Source organism: Rousettus aegyptiacus, unplaced genomic scaffold (genome assembly GCF_014176215.1).
Source record: "Rousettus aegyptiacus isolate mRouAeg1 unplaced genomic scaffold, mRouAeg1.p scaffold_m13_p_5, whole genome shotgun sequence".
Classification (NCBI taxonomy): Eukaryota; Metazoa; Chordata; class Mammalia; order Chiroptera; family Pteropodidae; genus Rousettus; species Rousettus aegyptiacus.
This window is the reverse complement of record NW_023416308.1, coordinates 5115955-5129590: the sequence shown is the minus strand read 5'-3', so window position 1 is coordinate 5129590 and position 13636 is coordinate 5115955. Positions and strand designations below refer to the sequence as shown.

Here is a 13636-nt window from a genome sequence, read left to right as displayed (position 1 = left end):
ATGAGTAAATTAAATGCATAAATGAACCAGATCATATTTATCTCTTGATCTTTATGTATTGATATGAAAAAAATGTGTTCGGTGAAAAAAGACTGTTGCAGAATAGTAAGTTGAGAATGATCTTACTTTTGAAAAATAAAATAATTACATATATAAAATTACATTACATTTTAGTATATCCACATATATATCTATGTATATTAGTACATATATATGTAGAGATATAGATGGCTATGTACCTGATTATTGGTCTGTAAACAGGAAAAATTCTAAGGCTCCTAACTTCCTGATTTTATATCTTGATCTAAGAGGTGATTACACAAGTGTAAATTTGGGTAAAAATCCATCAATCTGTACTTAAAAATTAATCACTTTCCTATACATTTTAATATTTTAAAAGGAAATATATATATCACCCCAAATATTATTAAATATCCTCTCCTGGGACAGTTGGGATTATGAGGATTTTAATTTCTGAATGTATATCTGAATATGTTACAAACACACGAACATGAACCTTTTTGAAATACACATTTCAAATTCATGTTTTCAGACTCTTTCGCTTAACACACAAAGCCTTCCACTTCTTCAACGGCCTACATCCTTTATTCCAACCACATCAAATCACTTAGGTTCTTTAAATGTACCATGCTGTTTCTTAACTCCAGGGCTTTACCTTTGTCACTTTCTCTTCCTGAGACACCCTTTCCCACTTTCTTGTCTCCTCCCACCTACCTAACTTCCTTTGGTCATTTAAGAAATGTCACCTCCCTCAGAAACCTTCCTTGACCTCTCCAGGGAGGTTACACGCTCTAGAAACAACTCAGAGCTGACTCTATCACAGCATTTGACTCTCTTGTCCACGTCACCCATCCCACCATGAGCTGCTTGAGACAGGGATTAGAGTGATGTGGCCATAAGCCACAGAACATGTGGAGCCATCAGAAGCTAGAAGAGGCAAGGAAGGATCCCCCTCTAGAGCCCCTGGAGGAAGTGCAGCCCCACTCAGACCTTGAATTCAGCCTGGAAATGCTGATTTCAGCTTTCTAGCTTCCAGAAGAGTGAGAGAATAAATTTTTTTGTATACACCACCAAATTTGTGGTAATTTGTTACAGCGGCCCTAGGAAACTAATATAATTGGTACCTCCTTTCTGGAAGACAGTTTGGCAAAACCAAATCATGAAATTGGTTATGTGCATAACAATGAGCCAGCAATTTTCCTTGGGATAAGCCCTGAAGAAATGCTTGCCCACATCCACCAGAAGACAGGTACAAGAATATTCCTTGCAAAACTGTTTATAAAGACAAAACCTGGAAAGGATATATAATCATATGTTCATCCACAGGAGGATAAACTATAATATATTCACATAATGGAATATTATAGACCAAACTTCAGCTATTTGCAAAAAGCACAAATCTCCCATGCCTAACATTCAGTGGAAGAAGCCAACCACAAAGAAAATACAAAAGGTATGATTCCATTTATATAGGGTTTTAGTAAAACTAAACAATACATTGTTTAGATGTTTAAACTACAAAGAAAAGGTGGGGAGAGGCTTAAAGCAAATTACAGATAGTTACTTGAGGAAAAGGAGAGTCTACATTGGGGGTAGGGGCTGTGCACACAGGGGGGCTTCTAGGTAAGGTGACTGCATTTTATTGTCTCAATGGCACACTTTGGGGGATGAAAATGAGGGTGCTGGTAATAATTATGGCAGAAAACAGGTACAAACCAAAACTGTCTCAGACAAACCAGAACATAGGATCACCCTACTTCTGAGATCTGATAAGTTTCTCTTTCATTGCCTGGTTGGTGTGGACAAAGGTATTTGCTTTATTAGTGCTACTGAGACCAGACAAAGACATTTTCTGTGTATGATATATTTCATAATCACTTTTTCAACCAATAAGTGAATAAGGTGAGTTCCAGAATTTGTTCAGTTTTTAATGGCAACTCCAGATACAGCTGCAGATTCTGGCTAAATTCAGCAGAAAAGGAATTTATTACAGGGAGAATGGTCAACTCACACGATTGCCAAGAAATCTGGAGAAAGAGATCCCAAAACAGGTACCAACAGAGGGCAGACACACAGTGGGCACTTCAACCAGAAACTTGCCCAGACCAGGCTGCTGAGGACGCCCGGTTACCCTCGCCGACCCCTGCCAGGGAGCTGATGCAGATCACCTGGCCAGCCCAGGACACTCCCGCTGACCTCACTGCCGCTACAGGCCCTGGAACCCAGGCTGTGTGCCGCTGCTACATCACCTCCGGCCTCCACATTTCTCCTTGTCCCCGCTTGTGACTGCCAAGTTAAAATCCTAATTGGTCAAGCTGGCGGCAAGCGATGCTGAGAAAGCGAGATTCTGGCAACTTCTTCATCTTTGGAGCCCCTGTGAAAGCCATAACTGGGGGAAGTCTCAAATTCAGGATGGGCACACAAATGCTGAGCAACTGAAAAACGGAATGCCTACAATGTTTGCCAGAGACGAAGGACAAACAACAAAATGGCTCTGAAGGATCTAAAGGATCTCAAAGGAGGCCAAGTTCTAGAATTCTAGAATTCTCCTCAGCGACGGGGCTCAGGTTCAGACTTAGAGTGAGGTTTGTGCCGTTAACATTCCAGTGGGTGTCAGGGTTATGGTTAGGGGGAACAAACCATATTTACTAAAAGCGAACATATTGATTTGCTTACCTGTGGGTCCATACTTTAGTCTCTGGATGGGCTCCAGGCCAGCTGCCCCTGATTGGACCAGCCATGGTCACCTGATCCAAAGCGAGGCAACCCATTGGCTGGCCAGGAACCAATTAGAGTCTCTGTCTCTCTTTTCTGCTGTGGTTCCCAAACTTCCTCAGTTCATGGTGAAACTAGTGACTCAGTTCTTTCTCACAGTGGCCTTTTAGGCCGGAAGAAATTTCTGACAGTTCCGCTTATTAATTTGTTAGGTCCAAGCGACTTAAGTCTTTCCTGCCTAACAATTTTGCAGATTTTGAAAAGGTAAATTAAAAGAAAAAATATTTTGATTCATTCTTAAATAACTGTACTTGCTTTCTAATGAGGTGTGTGCGCTTGTTAGGAATACATACGTTTTCAAACCTTGTAAGCCGATTGGACAACATCTTATTTTCTGTTCCACTTTGATTCTCAAGTAGTAGTCACTTTTTTTATTACAGCAACCTTGGAAAACCCAGCTTACGAAGATATGACCATCAAAAGGTACATCGTGCAATCTAATGCTGAAACTACCTTGAGCTGGCAGTTCATGAGGCATCTGAGAGATGTCAACTATCACTGCTTGCCCTGAAGACATGAAATATTCCGTGGTGCCCCTGTGAGTTTGCTGCAGAGCCCTAGGCTGCCTTGATACACAGTTTGAAAAGCGCTTCTCTAAAGCATAAATTAAGGCAGAGGAAGTAGTTGGTCAAATAGTGGTGGCATCAGGAAGGCAGAGTGTTTTCATGCTGAGGCATGTTGAAAACATAATCAGAGAAAACCTATTGGTAGAGAGAAGAGGAAGAGCCAAAAGGCAAGAGGCCCCAGAAGGAGGAGAAAAGAAAGGGCAGTACTTCCTGCAATTGGATTCCCTGATCTGGTCCCAGAATCTGTGCCCAACATTGAACTGCTGATCTGTTGCCCTAAACGAGCCCCTCCCGCAGTCATTTCTGGACTCAGGGAATGCTTCCAGTTGCTCAGGCCAAAACTTTGGATAATCCTTGACTCAAATCCCATGCCTAATTTGTTAATAAATTCTGTTATCTCTTGCTTTCAACATAGGTCCAGAATCTAACCATGTCTCCCCATCTCCATACTACGGGTTTAGCCACCATTGCCTTCACCTGGACAAGGCCATGGCCTCCTCACTGGTACCCTGCTTCTGCCTGGTCTATTCTCAGCCCAGCAGCCAGAGGGATCCTTTTAAAATGTAACTTCTGGACTCTGAACCCTCTGACAGCCCCCATCTCACTCAAGAGTCAAAGCCGAAGCCCTTAACATGCCCATGAGGCCCTGTGGGAGTTAGCCTCGGGCACCTCTGACCATGTCACCTACTGCTCTGCCTCTCACTCGCTTCGTCCCAGCCACACCAGCCTCCTCGCTGTTCTTCAAAGATGCAAGGCACAGTCCTGTCTCAGGGCCTTTGCACTGACTGTTCCCACTTCCTGGAGCATCATCCCCCAGATATCTCCATGGCTCACTCCCTCATTTCACTCAGTCTCGGCTCAAATGTCACTTTGTCAGTGAGTTTTTTATGACCACCTTTATAAAATAGAAACAGCCCTTCACCCTCCCAGCACTCCTTGGCCTCTCACCTTTGGGATAGATCACTGAGTTGGGCACCTGACATTGACTCAATGAGCTTGTGTACAAAGAAATATTTCTAAAGAATTCATTCATTTTTTTTTTAACAAATATTTACCAAGCGCCTACTAAGTGCCAGACATTGAGCTGGTCACTGAGGGTAAAGTGGCTGGTTCAATTTAAAGCTGAGCTCCTTAAATCCCCCACAATTGCTGTCCTGGACCATGTACCCCAGATAACAATGCCCCTCCCTTTCCTCTACTTGGGAAGCATAATTTTGGCAGTGCTTAGAACTGCCTGGAAATCCTGCATCAGATTGCCTGGGTAAGTCCCCATCCCAGGTTCCTACAAATCCAGTCACCCTGCCTTGGCCTGAATATCCAGCTCCCATTCTAAATTACAGGTAGCAGGGCTGGCCAGGGAAGTGCTCTGCTCCTTCAGCCCATGGGCTGTCAGAGACATGAGCCAAGAAAACAGGCTAGCTCATGGGTGCAACTGGATTTCTAACTTTCATATTTTTTGACATATGGTATGTGGGCCTCCATTTGTACTCTTATCACCAGACTGTGGCAATGTTTCAGGCAGGTTCTAGATTTTGGTACAGGAATGGCAAACTGCCACCATGACTACCTGCCATCATAACTACCCAGTCCCAGGTGGTGGCAGACATCAATAATGGATCACGGCATTCCTTTTCCTTGAGATGTGGCCTCAACTCCTTTTCCCACAGCAGTCTGGGAAGCCACTGCTAATTGCCCATCAGCATTGGTGGTGCAAGGGGATTTCCTTTCCCTGTTCTAGCACTTTCTGCATGGCAGTCTGCTCTGTACCCCACAGCATTCATCAAGAGGCCTCATTCTTGTCTGGAAATTTTTTTCTTCTGTAAAAAAGAAACCACTGATGCTAGATGTTTGTGGAAAGTAGATAAACACTTGACTGCTGTCTTTGATTCTCCTCAGAAATTCTGATGTTACAGGAAGACAAGAAAAAAACAATAAAATAACTCCCTGTTTGGGGAGCAATGTCTTACATCAAAAACATTTTTTTAAAGCCCACTCTTTCCTCTGACGAGATTAATGTTTTGTATGAGGCCTAACAGAACACATTCTGACTCCCAGGGTTTTTTGGCAGAACAGAAACTCCTGATGGCTCTTTTTGTTTGAAGGGTTTGTTTTCTTTCTCTGTGTGGATCTCTATTTCTTTGGCTGTTTCTTTCTGTTTCTCTCATTCTCTTGACAGTCTCTGCTCCGTACGTGTTTGTCTCTTTCAGTCTCGATCTCTTTGTCCTCTTCCTCGGTGGCTGAGCAGCCCATCTCTTTATGTGAATCTATTTCTTGGATATTTCTCCGTGTGTCCATGTCTGTGTGCGTCTCCATCTCTGTATGTGGGTCTCTTGCTCTCAATTTTTGTCAACGTCTTTTACTCTGTATGTTTGTGTCTGACTTTCTCTGTGTAAATCCATCTCGTCTATCTTTCTCTTTCCATGTTGTGCCCCTGTCTCTGTGAATTTCTCTGTCTCTCTCTGTGTTTCTCTCTCTCTCCATCTCCCTGCTTGGCTCTCCTCTTTCTCTCCCTTTCTTCTTCTCCCTTCTCTTTCTCTCTCTCTGCTTTTCCCCATCCCCCAACTCCTTCTTCTTCCCCTTTCAATCCACCCTTTTTTTCTCCTTTTTCCTCTTTTAGAGCCCTGAGATTAAGTCCAGACAGCAAGACATTGAATATAAAGTAAAAAGTCACCCAGAGGTTTCCAGGCCTCCAGATGTGCAACAAATTTAGACAGAACAGCTGGATAATGTAATGACTTCCTTGTTTTCCCCGGAACATAGGCTGCCTGGGCGTCTCAGATAGAGTGTCTATTTGAGGACACACACGTGTATGCTACCCGTGTATTCTCCCATGAGACCCTGTGCGCGAGTCACCGTTCTCTCAAAGCCCCACGTGTAACAGTCAATTTAATCAGATTCAGATTTCTTTTCCTGCAACTTCCTCTTATTCCTCCTCCTATGTAGACTGGCTTAAGAACCTGGTGCTGTTTAAGCATCTCAAAGACCTTCCACCTGTGTCCTGTGATCTTCATGGTGACCTGGAGAGTCAGGTGTTTGGAAAGAGAAAATGAGGAGGAAGGGTCTAAAGGAAGCCCTGGAGAAAAATGGAAAGAAAACCCTCAAATACAGAGCACTGTGATATTCTTGGCCCCATTTTGCAGATGAAAAAAAAAACTGACAGGCATGCTCTGGCACCCAGAAGCTCAACAGAATTAGTATTGCAACCCAGACCTTATAGCTCTCAGCATACAATTCAACTCTCAGTGTCATGAACCACAAAGCTGGAAAAGATCTAACAGGGAGCAGTGGACATTGCCTCAGGCCCTCACATCAGGTAGAAAGCCCTGAGTTCAGATCTCTCACCCAGACCTTGGAAGCTGTGGCCTCGGCCCAGCTGCTTCAGCTCTCTGAGCCTCATCTATAGAAGGGAAATAATAATAGCGTCTATCTCAGTGTGATGTGGTGAAGACCCAAAACATGTAAAGTTCCTGGATGATAGTATGTACTCAAAAACCATATGTTACTATTGTTAATATTATTATAAAACTGAGGCCCAAGTTCACACGAACTAGTTAGCATCCAGGTCCCCCAGCCCTCACTCCAGTGTATTTTCACCAAGAGAGCGTCCTGTGACCTACTCCACACCAAAAATTATAAAAAACATTTTTTGAGCATTTTCTATGTGCCAGACACGTTCACACCACACACACACACACACACACACACACACACACACACACATTAATTTAATCTTCATAACAACCCAGCGACATAGGTTCTATTATCATCCTCGTTTCATAGATGAAGAAACTGAGGCCCAGAGAGTGTAAGAAAGTTTCCCAAGGTCACACAGCTAGTAGATAGCAGGGTTGGGGTGGCAATGAAGGCATCTGGCACCAAAGTCCACCTTGTAATCCCCATACTTTTCTCTACCTCTCTCTCTCTCTCCCCCTCCCTCTTGACCTTTACTTACATAAGCAACACACGAATATGTTCTTAGTGGAAAAAACTGGGAGGCATTACTGCTAAAACTATAGTCAGCTTTGACGTTACCGTTTAATTTCCACCGTTAACGATTTGGTGAGAATCCTTCTAAACTTTTTCCTACTTATTTACATATACACTTAACCGCTCCTTTTCAGACCCTTCCCACTGGGCTTCAAGAAAACACTAGCAAACCTGAAACTGAAGGAAGGTAGTGGGGGCTGGAGATGGTCTCAATTTCTGTTTTCTAAAGATCAGTTACCAATAAATATCCTGAAGCTTCAGGCAGAAAGACTCTGCCAAGGGGCCACAGATCTGGATGCATAATAATGTCTCTTTGGCTATACACAAAGTCAAAGTCAGAGAAGGATGGGTTATCTCTTATGCTTTCACATGGCAGCCACTCCCCGCATGTGGTTCAGAGCCCTTGAAACGTGGCTGGTCCGAGCTGAAATGTGCTGTCAGCATAAAACACACATCAGATTTTGAAGCCTTGATACATTCGAAGGAGAATAAAATATTTCATGAATACTTCCTTTATATTGTCTACATGTTGGAATGATAATATTTTACATAGATTGGGTTAAAGAAAATACATTATTAAAATTATTTTTTTTTCATCTGTTCTTTTTCCTTTTTAATGTGGCTACTGGGAACATTTAGATTCCATATGCAGCTTGCATTCTATTTCTAATGGATGTACTGTTCCAAACAGTTGTTCTGGGTATCAGTCTGTTTTTAAAGATTCACTGAGAACAGTAGTAATAGTTCAGTTGTAGCGAGTGCTCATGGGCCAGGTAACACGTCCCACCACAATAGCTGTATGAAGCAAACACTATTCTTACGCGATTTCACAGAGAAGCACACCAAAGTTCAGAGAGGGGAAGTCACGGCCCAGGGCCACATGGCCAGAAAGCAGCAGAGCAACAACCTGAACACATCACCCATGGGATTAACCCAGAGAGACGACATAACAAGAAAGCCATTGGTGGGTGAGTGCATGGTTAGAAGGAACCCTTTGAAAAGTTCGTTGGCATTGGGTAAAGGGCAGAGGCCGCAAGAGAATCTAAAGTTCATCTCATGAATAGCCTTCTAAGGAGGGGTTTCTTTTTGTTAATTCGGGGGCCACAGGAGAAACGAACCAGAGCACATCTACACCCCTTGCTCTGCCCCTACAAGGTCCAGCCCCGGGTCTAAACTAATATGGAACACACATTTGAAGAGTAGTAGTTTGATTGATTAATCAGTCTGGGGTACCAATAGGCTTGGTGAGGCCCTCCCTAGACATTTGTTCCCCAATATCTGCACTCCTTTTTTTGTTTAGTGATAAGATCACATGTGGTCATCTAGAATAGAGGTTTTAGTGGAGTGATGCTTATTTAAATAATCTAAACAACAGTTATACCTCAATAAAGCTGTTAAAGAACATAACCAAAAAAAAAAAAAGTGGGACATGCCCTTCACTTTCCTGTTACAAGTTCTCCATGGTTGAGATGCAGACACAATGGCAGGCGCTCTAGCAGCCATCTTGTGTCATGAGAGGTCAGGAACATGTCGAGGAAAGGAGAAAAACAAAATGGAAAGAGTCTGGGTACCTGATGATTGTAGAGCTGCCATCTAGCCTCAGGCTGCCTATTTGTACCTTTACTTGAAAGAGAAATAAGTTTCTATCTTATTTCAGTTACTGCTACTTGGTGTCTCCTTATTAAAGCAACTAAACTTGTATTAAATCTAATAAAGGACCATTGCGCAAAGCGAGAAGTTGTGGGTTGAGGGGCGTAGGGAAGGAGGTATCCGTGGAACTGTGGGGGGGAGCATGGCGCATGTGTTGGCTTCCTTCACTGAAGGTATGAGAAGAGGCTGGGCAGCTGTGTAGACCAAAGGGTTAATATCTTGGGACCAGAGACCATCATGTAAGGTAAACGCTAAGGAGTTATTTCAGTGGTTAAGCAAGTGATGCTGTGAATTGGGCTTAGGGACAACCTCTCCAAGCTTCAGCCTCTATATCTGTAAAATGTGTTGATAATGCTAAGGAGTGAGACTAAATAATAAAAAAATGATGTAAGGATCAAATTAAACACAGGTTTTAACATGCTGCCTGGCTCATCGGAAGTGTACAATATATGTTATCTATCATCATCATCATCATCATCATCATCACCATCATTATCTCTTGCTATGACTGGCCTAACTGGTCTTCTAGCTCTCCTCCTATCGAAATGTCTTTCCTCAGGTTGTCTCCACTGGAGGCTGAACAAGCCGGTTCTATTCTTCCCAGACAGGCGAGGCCCTGCAGAAGAGGCTCTTCAAAGGCAAGGATGTATTAGCAAATGAAGCAGAGACCATCACAAGGTCGCACTCCACACCTTTTCTCAAGACTGGTTTTGACTTTTGTAGTGTATTCCTTGGGGGTGGTGGTTAAGCGCAAATGGAAGAGAAGTACACATTTGTGACCAAGAGGACAGACATGGTAGATTGTACCATTGTTCTCCATTTTGTACTCCTTCCCCCTTTCTCTGTAAAAGGATTGTATATTGCCTTGGCCAATAGGATGTGAGCGGGAATGATGCATATCACATCAAGTGAGAACTTTCAAAGGCATCACTAGAATTTTCTCCCGTTTTCTTGCGCTTACCTTGTGCCACGAGAATAAACATGGCCCACAGGACTCAGAATAAGAAGACGCGTAGAGCCTAGGCCAACAGAATCACAGCTGTAGCCACTGACATTAACAAGCCAAGAAATGAATATTTGTCATTATAACCCACTGAGATTTTAGGGTTGTTTTGTAGCAAAGTTCATTTATACCTCGACCCCCAGCTGCTGGGAAGGGCTGAGGGCTTTGGAGGCTGACAGACCTTGGTTTGCATCCCAGCTATGTCAAATGGTTAATGCCAGGTGACCTTGAGCAAGTCACTTCACCTCTTAGAGCCCCATTTTCCTCATCTGTAAAATGGAGATAATAGGATTAGATGAGATAATGAGTATAAAGGCCTGGGTGTTGAGAAAGGGCTCCGTTAAGAGGAGAGAGAAAAGTCTGAGGCACAGTCTCTTTTCTTAGGTAGAAGGACCTGTTCAGCTGGCATTTCAGACCCCAGGACTGATCCTGGGCCTCAAACCGGGGTTGTAACTTCTCCAGGTCAGGTGCTGGCACACTCCTGCTAAATAAACTGGTAAAAACACATGTAAATTTTAGGTTGACAAGAACCCCACAACAGCCTCCAATTTAGAGCTATATCAGCTTCCTCCACACTCCTCTTCCCAGCCTGGGGCCTCTGAAACAAACCCTCCCCCGCCAAAAAAAAAAAAAAAAAAAACCACAAACACAGAAAACCTACAGCTTGAGGTGCTCTGGCTTGAACTCTAAATATTCACAACAAATGGCAAATTAGATTGTACTGATCTTATCAATAGATACCCTTCCTGTTAGTCTGTTCGGAAAGAGAAATTGGTTGGTTCTTCAGAGTTTGTCTGCTCCTGTTTGGACCAGATGGCCTTGACGTTTCTAACAAGTTTTTATGGTGTGAAAGAAGCCCACGTAAGAAGTCTGTGCACACACAACTTCACACCTATATACACACACACATGCATGCATGTACAAGAACATATATACCTGCACACAAAGATTGATTTAGCCAGTTCCGTGTTCAGGTGGCTTCTAGGTTCTAAGTTGCTACTTTTGTTTGCACTTAGAAACAAAGATATCAGTGGTCTGTTGTAAAGGTTAAAACTTTACCTCTACTTAGTTTGAGGCCACCACCCCCGGACTCAGAGACAAGGATTCTACTGCAAATTGTTTATTTGAGAGCTAATTCTAGAAAATATCAGGAAGGGAATAGGGAAGAGAGTCAAGAAAGGGAAGGAAATTAATAAAAGGATCCATTTTATCAAGCAAACTATCACCGTGGGCAGCTGGGGCTCCGTTCTGCTGGGGAGCTTTGGGGGCTGTGCAGGACATGCCCCAGAGCTATCCCGTTTTAGAGGCCAGGAAGCTGGGGTATTCACCTTTCCAACTCCCATCAGTCCCTGGTAGAGGGATGCTCCCAGGTGTCATTAGCTCCTGGCTCTTTTGATTTGCCCCTACACTTGCCAAGCAGGCCCTGACAGACAGAGCCAAGTCCAGCCACTGGCAAGCAGCATGTGCAAGACTAGAAGGGGGTGAGTGAGGTGCTCGGGGTGTGAAATTTAAGGAGGTGCTCACTTTCTGGCTGTGCAAGTGCAGAGTGGGAGGTTTGAACCATGAGACCAGCTTGTGCAGAAAGGTGATTGCTGGAAGGATATGGGGGAGGCCCTGACAGCGTCTGCTGCAGGCTCTGCAGCCAGGCTGCCTGGGGTTGAATCCTAGCTCAGCCCCTCAAAGCCACTTGCTTAACTTCCCTGTGACTCAGCTCCCACATCTGCAAACTGGAATAATTATAGTACTTACTTCATAGGTCCATTTGTGGGGATTACACGGAATGATTCACATAAAATGCTTAGAAAAGAGTTGGGCACAAAATAAGCCTGCCATAAGCCTTAGCTCTGATGACATTGCCGCGAATGTTACAGTGCACATGCACTGACGTTTTTTCTTGAGACTCAAAGAAGCAAGATCGTCTAATCGTTGAGAGAAGGGCCTTTTGAGTCAGACAGATGAGGGTATAAGTCCCCTAACTACCACTTACTGTGTGATCTCGGGCCAGTCACTTAACCTCTCTGGTCCTCAGATCCTTGATGTTTAAAGTCATTGTTAAATAATGAGATGCTTGACCACAAATTGGAGGAAACACATCTTCCAGGAACCATCGATGTGGCTCAGATCCTCAGTAGGGGACCCGGAGGGCCATACGTTCCAGGCCACAAATCCGCATCCACAGGCTTTCTAGCTGAGGCGGCAGCCCCTGTGTTGCAATCGATATTTCCTAGGAGAAAAGTCCAGGTCGTTGCAGAAACCAAGCTGGTCTCAGGGGACCACTAGTTTCTCTGTCTAGTGGCCAATCATCAACTTCTGCTGCAGGCAGACTTCCGTTGTTTTCCAGTGTGACAGCAATAAAGCATTGACTTGGGAGTTTGACGTCACAAAAATTGCCAGAATAATGTTAGGGAAGGGACAGGGGGATGTCCCATAGTATACATATTATTATTTTTTGTGGGTTTTGGTTTTCTTTTTGTCTTTTTGAAACTATCTCAGGTTGCATATTTATTTTTAATAAACCATCTCAAGCAGAAAAAAAATGATAGATAGTCCCCACACTGGACAACCCAAATGCCTCCCAACAAGTGAATGTATAAACATATTCTTATCTATCCATACAATGGTTATTACTTGAAATAAAAAAAGGAATGGACTACTCAGGCAGAGAAAGACAAATACCATACAATTTCACTTATATGTGGAATCTAAAAAACAAACAAACAAAACAAAAACAGATTCATAGATACAGAAAACAGATGGGAGGGGGGATGGGGGCTAGGTGAAAAAGGTAAAGGGATTAAAAAGTACAAACTGGTAGTTACAAAACAGTCATGGGGATATAAAATACAGCGTAGGAGTATAGTCAAGAATGTTGTAATAACTATGTATGGTGTCAGATAGGTACTTGATTTATCCGAGGGATCAGTTTGTAAGTTGTATAAATGTCTAACCATCTGACAAGTGTATGCTGTACACCTGAAACTAATATAAAATTGAATGTCAACTGTAATTGAAAAATAAAAAATTTAAAAAAAGGAATGGACTACTGAAACCCACACACACAACATGTGTAAGTCTTTAAAACATGCCGAGTAGAAGAACACAAAAGAGCCGACTCTTTATGATATCATTTATCTAAAACTCTAGAAAAGATCGATGTAATCTGTAACCATAGGCAGCAAATCAGTCATTGGGACTGGGGTTTGGGGTGGAGGTAGGTTGACGACATAAGGGGAAATTTTGGGGGCTATGGAAGTGTTCTCTATCTTATTGGGGTGACGGTTACATGGTGTATTCGTTGGTTAAAATTCACCGAACCGTACACCTAAACGGGAGTGTTTTATCGCATGTGAGTTGTACGTCAATAAAGCTGATTTTAAAAACAGTAATATAACAAAACTCCCATAGAATCACCTTCAAATTTAGGAAACAAAATATTAGAGAGAAAATCACACCCCTCGTGTACCCTCACTAATCTCTTTCTTCTTTCCTCCTAAGTATGATGTGTTTTAGAAATGTCTTTGTATTTTTACATGGACACATGTGAATATGATGTTTCTTTCTCATGTGTCTTCCTACTTTTTTTCTACATGGTGTATATTCCTAAAGCAATATTTTTCAGACCGCTCATTGCAAC

At 43.0% G+C, this 13636-nt stretch overlaps 1 protein-coding gene across 2 annotated transcripts in view; it reads right to left on the bottom strand.

Moving 5' to 3' along the window:
* Window positions 1-2751, bottom strand: part of CCDC63 (coiled-coil domain containing 63) — a 63705-nt gene extending 60954 nt beyond the window's left edge. For both annotated transcript variants that reach the window (XM_016149645.2, XM_036221782.1), the window contains exon 1: window positions 2698-2751. The gene's annotated coding sequence lies outside the window, so the exon portion shown is untranslated. The remainder of the gene's footprint in view (window positions 1-2697) is intronic.
* Window positions 2752-13636: the final 10885 nt, after the last annotated feature.